The 12147-nt window shown below is 58.3% G+C and overlaps 1 protein-coding gene across 5 annotated transcripts in view; it reads right to left on the bottom strand.

Annotated features, from left to right (window-relative positions):
• Nucleotides 1–3819, bottom strand: part of ATP2B4 (ATPase plasma membrane Ca2+ transporting 4) — a 91563-nt gene extending 87744 nt beyond the window's left edge. For 3 of the 5 annotated variants that reach the window (XM_055144248.1, XM_055144251.1, XM_055144254.1), the window contains exon 1: nt 3393–3819. The gene's annotated coding sequence lies outside the window, so the exon portion shown is untranslated. The remainder of the gene's footprint in view (nt 1–3392) is intronic. The other 2 variants (XM_055144252.1, XM_055144253.1) reach the window with 1 other exon arrangement.
• Between the last annotated feature and the right edge of the window lie 8328 nt (nt 3820–12147).

Below are 12147 nucleotides of genomic sequence, written 5' to 3'. Positions count from 1 at the left end.
CTAGAATGAGGCAAGGCAAAATAAAGGTGGCTCTGGGGGCCGGAGAGATAGTACAGTGGGTAGGGCGCTTGCTTGCCCTGCATACAGCCTGCCCAGGTTCAATCTCAGGCGTGCCTGAGCACCGCCAGGAATAATTCCCCAGTACAGAGCCAGGAATAACATTTGAGCATCGCTGGGTGTGGCCCCCAAACAAAAACTAAATCAATGAAATAAAGGTCACCCTGCCCCCTCCCCCACAACTTTTCTGCCTGCTTTCTAGGACATTGCTACTCTCCCACCCGCCCTCCCCGACGCGCCCCCAGCAGCTACTCCTTGACCCCTACCTGAGCTCCGTCCTGGCCACAGGCCTCTGGGCTGACCTGGGAGGCAGAAGCCCAGCCCCAGTCCCTCTGCTGGGCCCGGGGAGAGGAAGTCAGTCAGTGGAACACATGAATGGCGGGCACAGGGGGAGAGGAAAGCGGAGAGACAAAGAGAGATGCCGGAGAGGAAGCCCGGCTCAGGCCTCTTGGCCTTCAGCCCTGGGGCTTCCCTCCTCCGCATCCTGCGGCAACAGGGAAATGCACAGAGAAAGATGTCATCCCAGGGCTGCCTGCTTGCTTCCCTGAGGCCCCAGGCCTCACCCTCCGGCCTGGCTTCTTCTCAGGGTGACCGGGAGGAGCGGTCACCACGCACCTACGGAGCAGACTGGGCACGCGGCGCCCTGTCTCAGGCAGGCTGGGGGCACACTGCAGGGAGGGAGGGAGGGAGAGAGGGAGGGAGGCCCCTGGGCAAACAGCCTCTTCTAGGTCAAGTGAAGCCCACGTGCCCCTCTAAGAAGCCTCTAAGGTGGGCCCCGCAGGGCGTGTAGGGCTGATGGTATCTTTGGGCCTGGATCCCAGCAGGCCTGTGCAGAGCGAACCGAGGAAAAGGCCAAGTGCAGTGAATGAGAGAAGCAAGTTTTTGGAGTAAGGGCTGGTGTCCCGGGCAATGTTTGAACTTGACACCCCCCCACTTCTTCTCCTCAAATCCCTCCATTCAGTGAGGATAGGGGGCCACAAAGCTCCCGATGGATGCACACCCTCAGGGCGCCCAGCTCCCCTCGGCGCCATTCATGCTCGCAGAGCTGAGACTGTGCCCAGGTCTCCTCTGCCGCACAGACAGAGATGCCACACCTGACACACGATCCCACTCCCCGCTTCGAGCCCCCCAAGAATGCCCAGGCAGGAGTCGGATTTCCAAGCCAGCAGTGGGGATTTGAAGACCACCCGGCCAGTTAGGGTTTGGATTCCTGGACACTATTCCCAGGCTCCTCCAAATGCCACTTTCTGCATCCGACCAACCTCTGCGGATTTAAGTGCTGGCACCAGCCGGGAAGCTAGCGCTGGGGGCAACTCGGACTTGACCTTGAGTCCAGGCACCGACGGTAGGGAGAGAAAGGGGCAGGGTCTGGCGGGAAACCTCCCGCACCTGCCTCGGGAGACGGTCAGCATCCACGACTGCGGCGCAGGGAGGAGCCCGGGCGGGTTGGGTCGGGGCAGCCTGGCCGCCACTCCCGGCTCTGCTCTGCGCGCCGCTCCCAAAACTCTCCGCGTCCCTGGGCATCTGGGAAGCCGCTGCCGCGGGTGGCGGGAAGGCGGGGGTGGGGGTCCCCCAAAGTGGGGAGGGGCGCGATTTCGGGGTTGTGCCTGTGTAAGATGGTGGTGGCAGGGGCTGCAGATCAGGATTGGAGAAACGGAGTCCCCAGCCCACCCCTGGCTGCCGGGCAAAGAAGGGGTCCTGTTTGGGGTCCCCTGCGCCTCCCCCTTGATGAGAATACTGAGGAACCGGCTGACCTTGGGGTGTCGCTGTCTGAAGCACCCAGCACCTCAACAGGAAAACCGTTCCTGTTGCACGTCCCCGGCCGGCCCAGGGCTCCGGAGAGTTCCCTTCCCTCCAGTTCCAAGCGCCGGCCTTTACTGCTTCCCCTGAGCGCGCTCGCTGGGGTGCAGGGTGGCTGCTTCGCGTACGCCCCCAGCCCCCCACCACCACCCCACTCCCCGAGCCAGCGCCCCGTGCCACCCACTACCCACATAGCCAGCCAGGGTGCCGGCCACTGCCCTGGGGGCCACCTCCGCGGCGGCGCGCGCCTCCTCTTCCCTCCCCACCCACAGACCCCCTGCTGCCGCCCCAGGAGGGCGCAGGGTGGGTGGGGGAGGGGGATGCCCGGGCACCGTGCCGTCCGGGGAGCGCACGCCTGGGTCTCGGCCCGACACCCCCGCAGCCCCGCCGCGGGTCCGGATGCCCGCGAGGGCCCTCGGTTCCCGGGATGCGGGGGCGCGGGCGCGGGCGCGGGCGCGGGCGCGGAGGGCGCGGCCCGGGGCGGCTGCCAGGCGGCCTCCTCCGGCCCGCGTGGAGCCAAGTGTGCGAGCGCGCGGCGGAGCGCAGGGAGTGCCCGGCCACCCGCGGGCAGCCCGCCAGGCGCCCGGCCCCGCCAGGGACCCTCCCCACGACGCCGATGACTAACCCCCCACCGCCCCGCGCGGCCGCCAGCCTGGAAATTGCCAACTTTCCAACTGCACCCCCTTCCCTCTCCCCTGGGGGCCCGGGGAGGTTCGGGGCGGTGCCCTCCGAGACACTCATACAGTTGGTTCTCGACGCTCCGCGCGCGCACGCCGACAACAGCGGGACCAGGGAACTCCCAGCTTTTTCCACGGCTAATTATAGACGTGAAAGTCTGAGGATGTTTTGCAAGCGGCAGCGAGAAACTGCTGAGGTTTCTCCATCAAGCCGGAGAAATAGAATTTGTGCACTCCTTTCCCACCCCCCCCCAACTTCTTCGAGCCTCCCCCACCGCGCCCCTCTCCCAATTCCCCACTCGTACTCCCCCTCCTTCCTGGGAAAGATTTCTTATTGTTGTTGGGATTTTTTTTTTCCCTTTCCCCCAGCTCTCTTTGGAGCTTTCGAGAAAGGGAACAGACACGGAAAATATTTTTGCAACAGTTTTCCATTCTGCGTCTCATTCCCAAGCCAAGGGGGAGGGGGAGAGCAGAAGCGGTTTGGGGAGAGGGGGGCGGGGAAATGCTTTTCCGAAGGGCTCTATGGGGGTGTGGAAAAAAAAAAAGGCAGCCCTTCCCTTCCCCTACCCCAATGTCCAGAATGACAAAAACTAGAAACAGAAAAAAGCAGTCACTTGTTTGATTACGCCTAGGAAAGAAATACGGTATTTGACAAATCTCTGCGCCAGCAAACCCAGACAGAGAGACAGACAGAAATACAGACACACGCGCGCGCACATACACACACACACACACACACACACACACACACACACACACACAGAAGATGGATGGGGGGCTATTTCAGGTAGTTTTCAAAGCCATCGAGAAGAAACAAAGTTTGCACACTGCGGATCAATTCATTCTTTGCAAGCCTACCTCTCTCTCTAGCAAAGATCCAGGCTTGTCCAAGCGGGACGCTCCCTCCTGCGGCTCTCCATGGGCAGGAGCTAGGGCGCGGTGCCCACCCTCCGGTCGCCCCGGGTGCTGGCCGGGAGCTCCCGCGTCCCCAGCTCAGGCCCCGGAGTGGGCTGGGTCGCGCCCCTCCCGAAACCAGCCGGCGAGGAGGAGGAGGAGGAGGAGGAGGAGGACCGCTCGGGTTCCTGGAGGAAAACGCGTGCAGGGGCGCTGCGCGGGGGTCTGGGCCCTCGCTTCTCCGCCGGGGGACGGTTCCCCTGGAAGTTCTCGCCGCCCTCCTTCAGCCCCCAGCTTTGGACGAGCTCAACAGCAGAGCTGGCTTGAGAAAATGCTTGTCATGGCAACAGCTCCAGCCAACTCGGGCCAGACTCGGGCTCCCCAGCCCTCGGGAGCCGGAGGGCGGGGCGGGGGCGGGGCGAGGGCGGGGCCGGGCCCGGCCGGGGCGGGGCTTGGCTCCCGGCCAGACCCTTACTCGACTGTTAAGGTGGCCCGGCTCCCGGCGGCGGCCGCTTCCTGGTTGGTCTTAAGGGCGAATGGCGCAAGGACGCGGGGAGGAATCCTCTCTTCTCTGGGCTTTCCTCCCCGCCCTTGTTCTCGCTTACTGAGAGCAAAGTAGGGTGGAGTGGATGTGGGTGGCGGTATTCAACCGTTGCTGGGTGGAGGGGGGAAAAAAGGAAGCTTCAGCCGGTGGTTGGCTTCCTGTAGGTCTTACCAGTCGCTGCTCACCCTCCTGTAGGTCTTACCAGCCGCTGCTCACCCTCCTGTTAGCTTAACCCGGGGATCCTGGAACCCAGCGCCTGCCTGCCTGAGTAGGGGGCTCCTAGAGAGGAGGGGATCTGTCTGGATGAACATGGGCGCGCATACACACACACACACACACACACGCACGCACGCACACACACACGCACACACAGGGCTTTGCTTCTGCATGCACCCAGTACACACCTTTTTGCCTAGAATCCACAGGCACAATCCCGGGGTCACACTCTGCGGCCCCTGGCACCCCTGCCGACCTCCCCCCCATCACCCCCACATCTGCCATGCAAGAATGATCCTAACCGGCTATTTTCCGGCTGTGTGTGGGAGAGGACACCAAAGCTTTGTACATTCCGTATCGTTTCTGATGCTCGTGGCGGTGTTGAACAGCACTCATTATTCTCACGCCACCAAGGAGGACCAGGGCCTGGCCCAAGGGCACAGAACTGAGCGGGGGAGCGAAGGAAAGCGAGGGAGTGCTCTGAAGCCAGCAGACCTTTCTGCACACGCATCCCATTCCAGCCACATTTCCATTCTCATTTGCAGGCACACTTTGACACAACTTTGGGCCTTCCCCCATAGCCTGCCGGCCCTGCCCGCCCCCCCACCCCCCTCCCCGTGCCCCTCCCCCACTGGCTCTGCACAACAGTGCCACCCTTGGATTCTGCACAGAACCTTCTAGCTTTCAAGTACAGGCACGCATCCTGCTCTGGCTCGTACAGCAGGCCGTCCGCGAGGGCTCGGTTCTCACACCCACTCCCATGCACACTCGCTCCGCGTGCTCCCTGGAGGGAGGCCTGCTCCACGCCACACTGGCCAGAGACGGCAGCTTTGCTAGGAAGGAAATGACCAGCCACAGCTCCAGGGCTCTGGACAGGTGGGGAGGCCTCAGTGACCTTCCCATCCGTATCGAACCATGCCTGGCACCGCACCTGGCCCCTGCCCGCTGTCCTACCAAGATGCAGAGCCCTACGCGCAGGAAACGCCGAGGTGTGAGTTCCAACCCTGGGCATGGAATGAAGACACAAGGGGCCCCTGTTGGCCCCCTTCCCAATTCCCCCGCTTCCTTCCCTTTAGTTTCCTCCCTTGTGACTTTTCAACCACTCTTGTAGTTTCTAAGCCAGAGAGAGTCAAAGGCACAGGAATCAAGGGGCAGCTTTACCCCCCTTGGGCTGGGCTCTGGACTCAGCCTCCCCTCGGGTGCCCCACCGGAGATGGCCTGCCGACTCACGGCTATCTTGGGAATCAAGTCCAAAATAAGCCCCGGCTTGTCCCTGTGCTCTCCTCTCTTCCCCTGCCCAGTCCAGCTGACGGAAAGTTGGGGGGGGGATGGGGGGACAGGACGTCAGGGTCACCTTTTATGGAAGTCATCCACAGGTGGCCTGCCAAGCAGTCCTTTCTGGGGGCACTGGGAGGCTGGGAAGGGGTGATTTCGTTTTCCGTCTCTGCCTGCCCTCTCCCACCCCTCCCACACTCCCCAGGCCCCGTCCCTGGCAGTGCTGGTGGCAGGGAAGGGATAAAGATGTTCCTTATCTGGTGCCAGCTGGAGAGGGCACTTGCCTTGCACATGGCTGACCTAGGTTCAATCCCCGGGACCCCAGACGGTCCCCCAAGCTCACCAGAAGTGATTCCGGAGCACAGAGCAAAAAGAGTAAGCCCAGTCCCGCTGGGTGTGGCCTCCCCAAACAAACAAACAAACAAACAGACAGACAAACAAAGATGTTCCTCGTCTGACTCTGGGACACTGCATGTCCACACAGCCTCCCACCCCACACCAGCTGCAGGAGATCCAGTCGGGAAGGAAGCCTTCCCGGAGCCCCCAGTCTCTAGTTGCTCAGGCTCCCTGGCATCGCAACGACCTCACATCGCTGTCCCCAGGGTCCTGCCCATTGAGCCACGAGCAAGTCAGGCTCTGAACCGGGGCCCCCCCGAGTCCTGACGCTCACCTGATGCTCCTGGAAGGCTTGGGGCACACTGTGTGCAAACCTGTCTTGGGGAGTAGCACTTCAGGCCCAGTACGGGCCCGTCTACACTGCCGGCGGGCAATGGGGACTGGGAAACCAAGCCAGTTCATAGCCAGGCTCTCTCCCCACCCTCCCGGGCTCTGCAGGGAAGCTTGAGACTACAGGCAGAACTGGACACGTCCTCACCATACGGGTGGGGGTGCGGGGAGGATGGAGGAGCACCCACTTCCATTCCAAGCCCCGGTCCCAGAGAGACAGGAAAGAGAAGAGGGTCTGGTCACCCAGGACCGCTCTGGCCTGGCCTCTAGCAGCATGGACATCTGGGCCTGCCCGGCTTTCTAGAAACCCGAAGCCCTGGGCCCCCTGCCGCCCAGCAGCTGCTGGAGGCTTCAAGTGGATAAAAACAAACCGGGCCACAAAAATAACTGCTCACTGTGGCAAAGGGGCCTGTGCCTCCCCCCCAACCGTGGCAAGAGGGAGGGCACCCAAAGTCCTTCCCGCCGTAGGAGAAGGTGGGGCAGAGATTGGTGACCCTAACCTCTGAGAGGTCCTTCCACTTTAAAATTCCCCCATTTGGGGGCTGGAGCAAGAGCACGGCGGGGAGGGCATTTGCTTTGCACGCCGCCAACCCGGGTTCGATTCCCAGCATCCCATAGGGTCCCCCGAGCACCTCCAGGAGTAATTCCTGAGTGCAGAGCCAGGAGGAACTCCTGTGCATCGACGGGTGTGACCCAACAAGGAAAAAACAAAACAAAAAAAGAAAAGTCAGCACGGTGGTCCTTGCCCCCCTGTGGAAAGCCTGTCGGGGGGGCGCAGAAGGAAGCTACAAGAGAGAGGCAGAGGGGACCCCCAAGGATCAAACCCTGGTGGCGGCGTCGGAGTCAACCTCACAGCCCGCACAGTCCCCAGGGCCGTCACTGGAGTAGGTGGCCGCGCGGGCTGGATTCAACCCCGGCTTCCGGCCACTTGAATGAAGTTCTGCCATAAAACAGACAAAGCAAATGGAAGCTTGTCCAGCGGGCAGTGCCACTGAGGCACGCCTTCCTTTGGTTTGTTACCAGCCTGTGGGTGAGGAACGTCTACTGTCTCACGGCCCGCTGGGCCCGGAGGGGCGAACAGTAAGGGGAAAGATAGACAGCAAAAATAACCGGAGAATAAAGCAGCCCAAAAGACCCAAACCGGAAAGATATGCGGCGAATAGAGTCCAGCTGAAGTAGTGAAGGTGGGTTCTTCCCACGGTATTTGCTGGGTGCTCCCTGAGTGCTGGATGAAAGATGAACGGTGAAAGACTTCTCTGGGGTCTCCAAGGCTCTCCACGGCCTTCACAGATCAGCTTTAAGCTCCTGCAGGAGGGTGGAGCTGTGAGGGAAAGGTCCCGAGCAAAGGTCCTGAGGTGGGAAGTCAAGAGCGGTGGCCAGGACAGGCCCGAGCAGGGCTCTGAATGACCTCGGGGGTCTGTGCTTGGCGAGCTGGCAGCGGGCACAGTGGGCTCGGGTAGACGGGAAACCCTGATGGCAGGCAGGCTAATCCAGGCCCAGGGCAATGCCGGGCAATGTTACCTAACAGGGTTTGTACAACAGTCGCTGTTTTCTAGAAGCTTCTGGCCGACTTGTGGAGACACATAAAAGAGATAACAAAAACAAATATGATTACGTCTGTAATTTGGATCCAGATGAAAAATCCAATGTGGGTTTGGTGAAGGGGAAGCGGATGGAGGCTTGAGCTCAGTTTTTAAAAATTGGCTTTCTATAAGGTATCTTTGTCTCTTCCCACCCCACCCCCCCTCTGTTTTTGGACTGTACCCAGCAGTGCTGCTCAGGGATTACTCCCAGCCCTGCACTCATGATTATTCCTGACAGCGCTTGAGGGACCATATGAAATGTCAGGAATCGAACCCAGGTCAGCCATGTACAAAGTAAAAGCCCTACCCTATGTACTATCTCTCCATCTCCTCTTTCTCTTTCTCTCCTTTTTCTCTCCTTCCTTCCTTCCTTCCTTCCTTCCTTCCTTCCTTCCTTCCTTCCTTCCTTCCTTCCTTCCTTCCTTTCTTCCTTCCTCCCTCCCTTCCTGCCTTCCTTCCTTCTTTTCTTCCTTCCTTCCATCCTGCCTGCCTGCTTTCCTGCCTTCCTTCCTCCCTTCTTTCCTTCCTTCCCTCTCCTCTCCTCCCTCCCCTCCCCTTCCCCTCCTCCTTCCTTCCTTGCTTGCTTGCTTCCTTCCTCCCTTCCTTCCCTCCTTTTTAAAATTCATTCACCAAGAATCACAGCTATTCATGGTTGAGTCTCAGGCATGCAAGGAGAGGCTGGCGCTCTGCGGAAGGCTCTTCTGAGTAAACATGGACCCCAACCAACGAGACCTTGTCATTCTTCCAGGCTGCTCTGTCCCACTCCCCGTGGCGCAAGTTTGGGGTGGCTGGAGGCGGGTGAGCAGAGACAGTAGTCCTGCGGTGCCCTTTGTCTCCATTGCACCTGAATCCGAGGGAGGCTGCCATGGGGAGGAGACTGGGCCGGGCAGACAGAGCCTGAGAAGCTGCGGAAAGGCTGGTACCGGCATCAGCTGCTGCAGAAGTAGCTGGGGGAAGGGCAGGCTGCAAGCACTCAGGCACAACTGCACACAAACAACCTGTGGCCACGGTGACACGCTGAAAGGCTGCGGGTGGCCGAGAGCCTGGCTCCAGGGCCCGCCTCCAAGAGAAGTTCCTTTCCCGGGATGAAGATGCTGCAGGGAGCTTGGGGGGGTGGGGGGGGACTGCGGAGGGAGGGGGCCTCTCTCCACGAGGACAAAGTGACTTGTGTGGGCAGAGTCCAGGCAGGTGAGGCGGAGCAAACAGCAGCAGCTGTCTGGCAACCAGAGAGCCCCCAGCTGGGCTCTTTCTCCAGCCCCGGCCCCCTGCCGGGTCCTCCCGGGAGGCCGGGCTGCCAGCTCACCCCCTTGCTGTGTGGGGGTGGTCATCTACCCGACAAGCAACAGTCTCATTTTTCTCACTTCCTGAGTGGCCCGGCTGAGACAGCCTTGACCGAGATCTAAAGGAAGCAGGTCTGAATCTTCAGGGGCGGGAGGTGGGATTGGATCAAAGGAAGCGTCCTCCGGGCGTCCTGGAGGCGGCCGCTGGTGGAGGGGACCCTGTCTGTCTCTCCGCCCGGGCTGCTGCAGCTGGGGGTTTGTTTCCCGAGTATGAGGGAGCACTGTTGCATTGCTCCGAGTCTGCCCGATGACAAGGACTCGGTCAAAGGTTTTATTTTACTCGAGTCTGTCCTGTTAGGGGGGACACTGGGAGGGAAGGGGCCTTGGGAGCTGGGTGGCAGAAGGCTGGCAAAGGACAGTTGTGCGTCGGCTGCAGCTTCCGGATGGGGGAATGTTCACCACATCCCCAGACACTGAGAATGTCCAGGACAGACCTCCGAGGAGTCCTGGGAAACCAAGGGCCGTGGAATCCTCCGGGGGGCTGGGGGCGGGGGTGGGGTGGGGGGATGTTGGATCCAGAGGAGGGTGAGGCCAGGAGGAGCCAGTGTGATTTTGTTGGGAGCGTAGTTGTTTGCATTTCCAATTTCACTGTCTCGGCTGCTGCGGTGGCTGCCCTGGCTTGGTTTGCGTTTCCCTTTGAACTCCGTCTCGAGGGGCAGGTCGGGCTTGTGATTCCATCCTTGCCTCTCATTAGTTCCCACACACTGCACATGAGTGGCACTCAGGAGCACTTCTCGGCGAACGGTGGGGCTTCCGGCGAGCTGCGGGAGTGTGGCTGAGTTGGACCTGAAACGTTTTCATCCTGCAGTGACAGCCAGGCTCAGGACCGGGGCATCGGTGCAGAGCCCATGGACCTGGGGGTGCTTGCCGCCACCCTCAGTCAGATCTCCCCGGCCCAGCCTGTAGCAACACCTGTGTTTGCACAATGCCCGGGGGAGTTACAAAGCGTTGCTGCCATTGCCGGCACATTTCATACTTTGCCTGCACTTGTTTATTTATTTATTTATTTTTGATTGAATCATCGTGAGATACAGTTACAAAACTTTCATGTTTAAGTTTCAGTCATACAATAATCGAATACCCAACCCTCCACCAGTGCACATTCTCCACCACCAATGTCCCCAGTATACCCCCCTTTCCCACCCTCCCCCTGCCTCCATGGCAGACCATTTCCCCCATCTTCTTTCTCTACTTTTGGGCATTCACTTGTATCACTTGTAGTCCTGTTGATCTTCGATTTGCCCGAGCGGGCGCCAGTAACATCTCCATTTGTCCCTGTCATGAGCTAGTGTAGCCCAATGATACCTGCTCGTTCCAGGAACAGAAAGAGCCTCAAATCATTCATTCAGAGTTTGACAAAGAAATCTGACCATCTAGTTGGTGGGCGGCCACAAGGTCTTCTGACGTCCCATGGAATCCAGTCTGTAACAGCTCTAGTCCAATGGTCATCTCTGAATCGCATTACATGACCGGCCCATGTGATCTTTGATGCCCTGGCAAATGAGACAGCATCCCTGATTTTTGACCATCGACAGAGGTCAGAACTCCAGATTCTTTCTCTCGCTTGAGTGAGACATGATATTCCCAGCATAGCTCTTTCGATTCCTCTTTGGGATACCCTAAGAGAATTCTCATCCTGCTTTCGTAGGGCCCAGGCCTCTGAGGCATATGTTAGTGCAGGAAGAACGGTGGAATCGAAAAGATATGCCTGGAGTCGGAGGTTCTTCGTTCTCTTAACCACCTCTTCGACGCTCTTGAAGGCATTCCACACTGCTCTCTTCCTCCTGCGCAGTTCTGGCACCAAGTCATTCCTCATGTTGATTTCTCAACCCAGGTACACATAGCTGCTGCATTTGGAGATGTTCGTTTGGGCATTATGGTTTGCAATACAGACACTGAGAGGCCATCACATTTGGACCTTTATCTACTCTCAGCACACATCTCCCATCACTAGTGATTCCTCCAGCCATCATTGACTTAGTGATCCTTTCTCTGGTCCAGCTGCCTTCTCCCCCAGCTCATGAGGCAGGCTTCCAACAATGGAGCAGTCTTCCTGGTCCTTGTGTCTACTGTTCTTGGGTGTCCATCTCATATTATGTTATTTTATATTCCACACATGAGTGCAGTCCCTCTATGTCAGTCCCTCTCTTTCTGACTTATTTCACTTAGCATGATACTCTCCATGTCTATCCACTTATAAGCAAATTTCATGACTTCATCTCTCCTAACAGCTGCATAGTATTCCACTGTGTACACCTACCAAAGTTTCTTTAACCAATTGTATGTTTTTGGGCACTTGGGTTATTTCTAGATTTTGGCTATTGTGAACAGTGTTGCAATGAACACACAGGTGCAGATGTCCTGTCTACTGTGCTTTTTTGCACCCTCGGGATATATTCCCAGAAGTGGTATTGCGAGGTCATATGGAAGCTCAATTTCTAGTTTTTGAAGGAATGTCCATATTGTTTTCTGGAAAGGCTGGACCAGTCGGCATTCCCACCAATAGTGAAAGAGTGTCCCCTTTCCCACACATCCACACCAGCACACACTGGTTGATTTTGTTCTTTTGGTTTGGTGGGGGGGAGTCACACCCAGCAATGCTCAGGGGTTATTCCCGGCTTTGCACTCAGGAATCAATCCTGGCGGTGCTCGGAGGACCATATGGGATGCTGGGAATCGAACCCGGGTCTGCCGCGTGCAAGGCAAATGCCTACTCTCTGTGCTATCGCTCCAGCCCTGCTTTTGTTCTTTTTAATGTGTGCCAATCTCTGTGGTGAGATGATATCTCATTGTTGTTCTGATCTGCATCTCCCTGATGATTAGCGGTGTGGAACTTTTTTTTTTTCATGTGCCTTTTGGCCATTTGTATTTCTTTTCCGAGGAAGTTTCTTTTCATTTCTTCTCCCCATATTTTGATGGGGTTGGAGGTTTTTTCTTGTACAGTTCTACTAGTGTCTTGTATATCCTGAATATTAGTCCCTTATCAGATGGGTATTGGGTCACTGTCATCCTGTTGCTGATCGATTTGCTTGAGC

This window comes from Sorex araneus, chromosome 7 (assembly GCF_027595985.1).
Source record: "Sorex araneus isolate mSorAra2 chromosome 7, mSorAra2.pri, whole genome shotgun sequence".
In the NCBI taxonomy this organism is placed as follows: Eukaryota; Metazoa; Chordata; class Mammalia; order Eulipotyphla; family Soricidae; genus Sorex; species Sorex araneus.
This window is presented reverse-complemented; position numbering and strand designations above follow the sequence as displayed.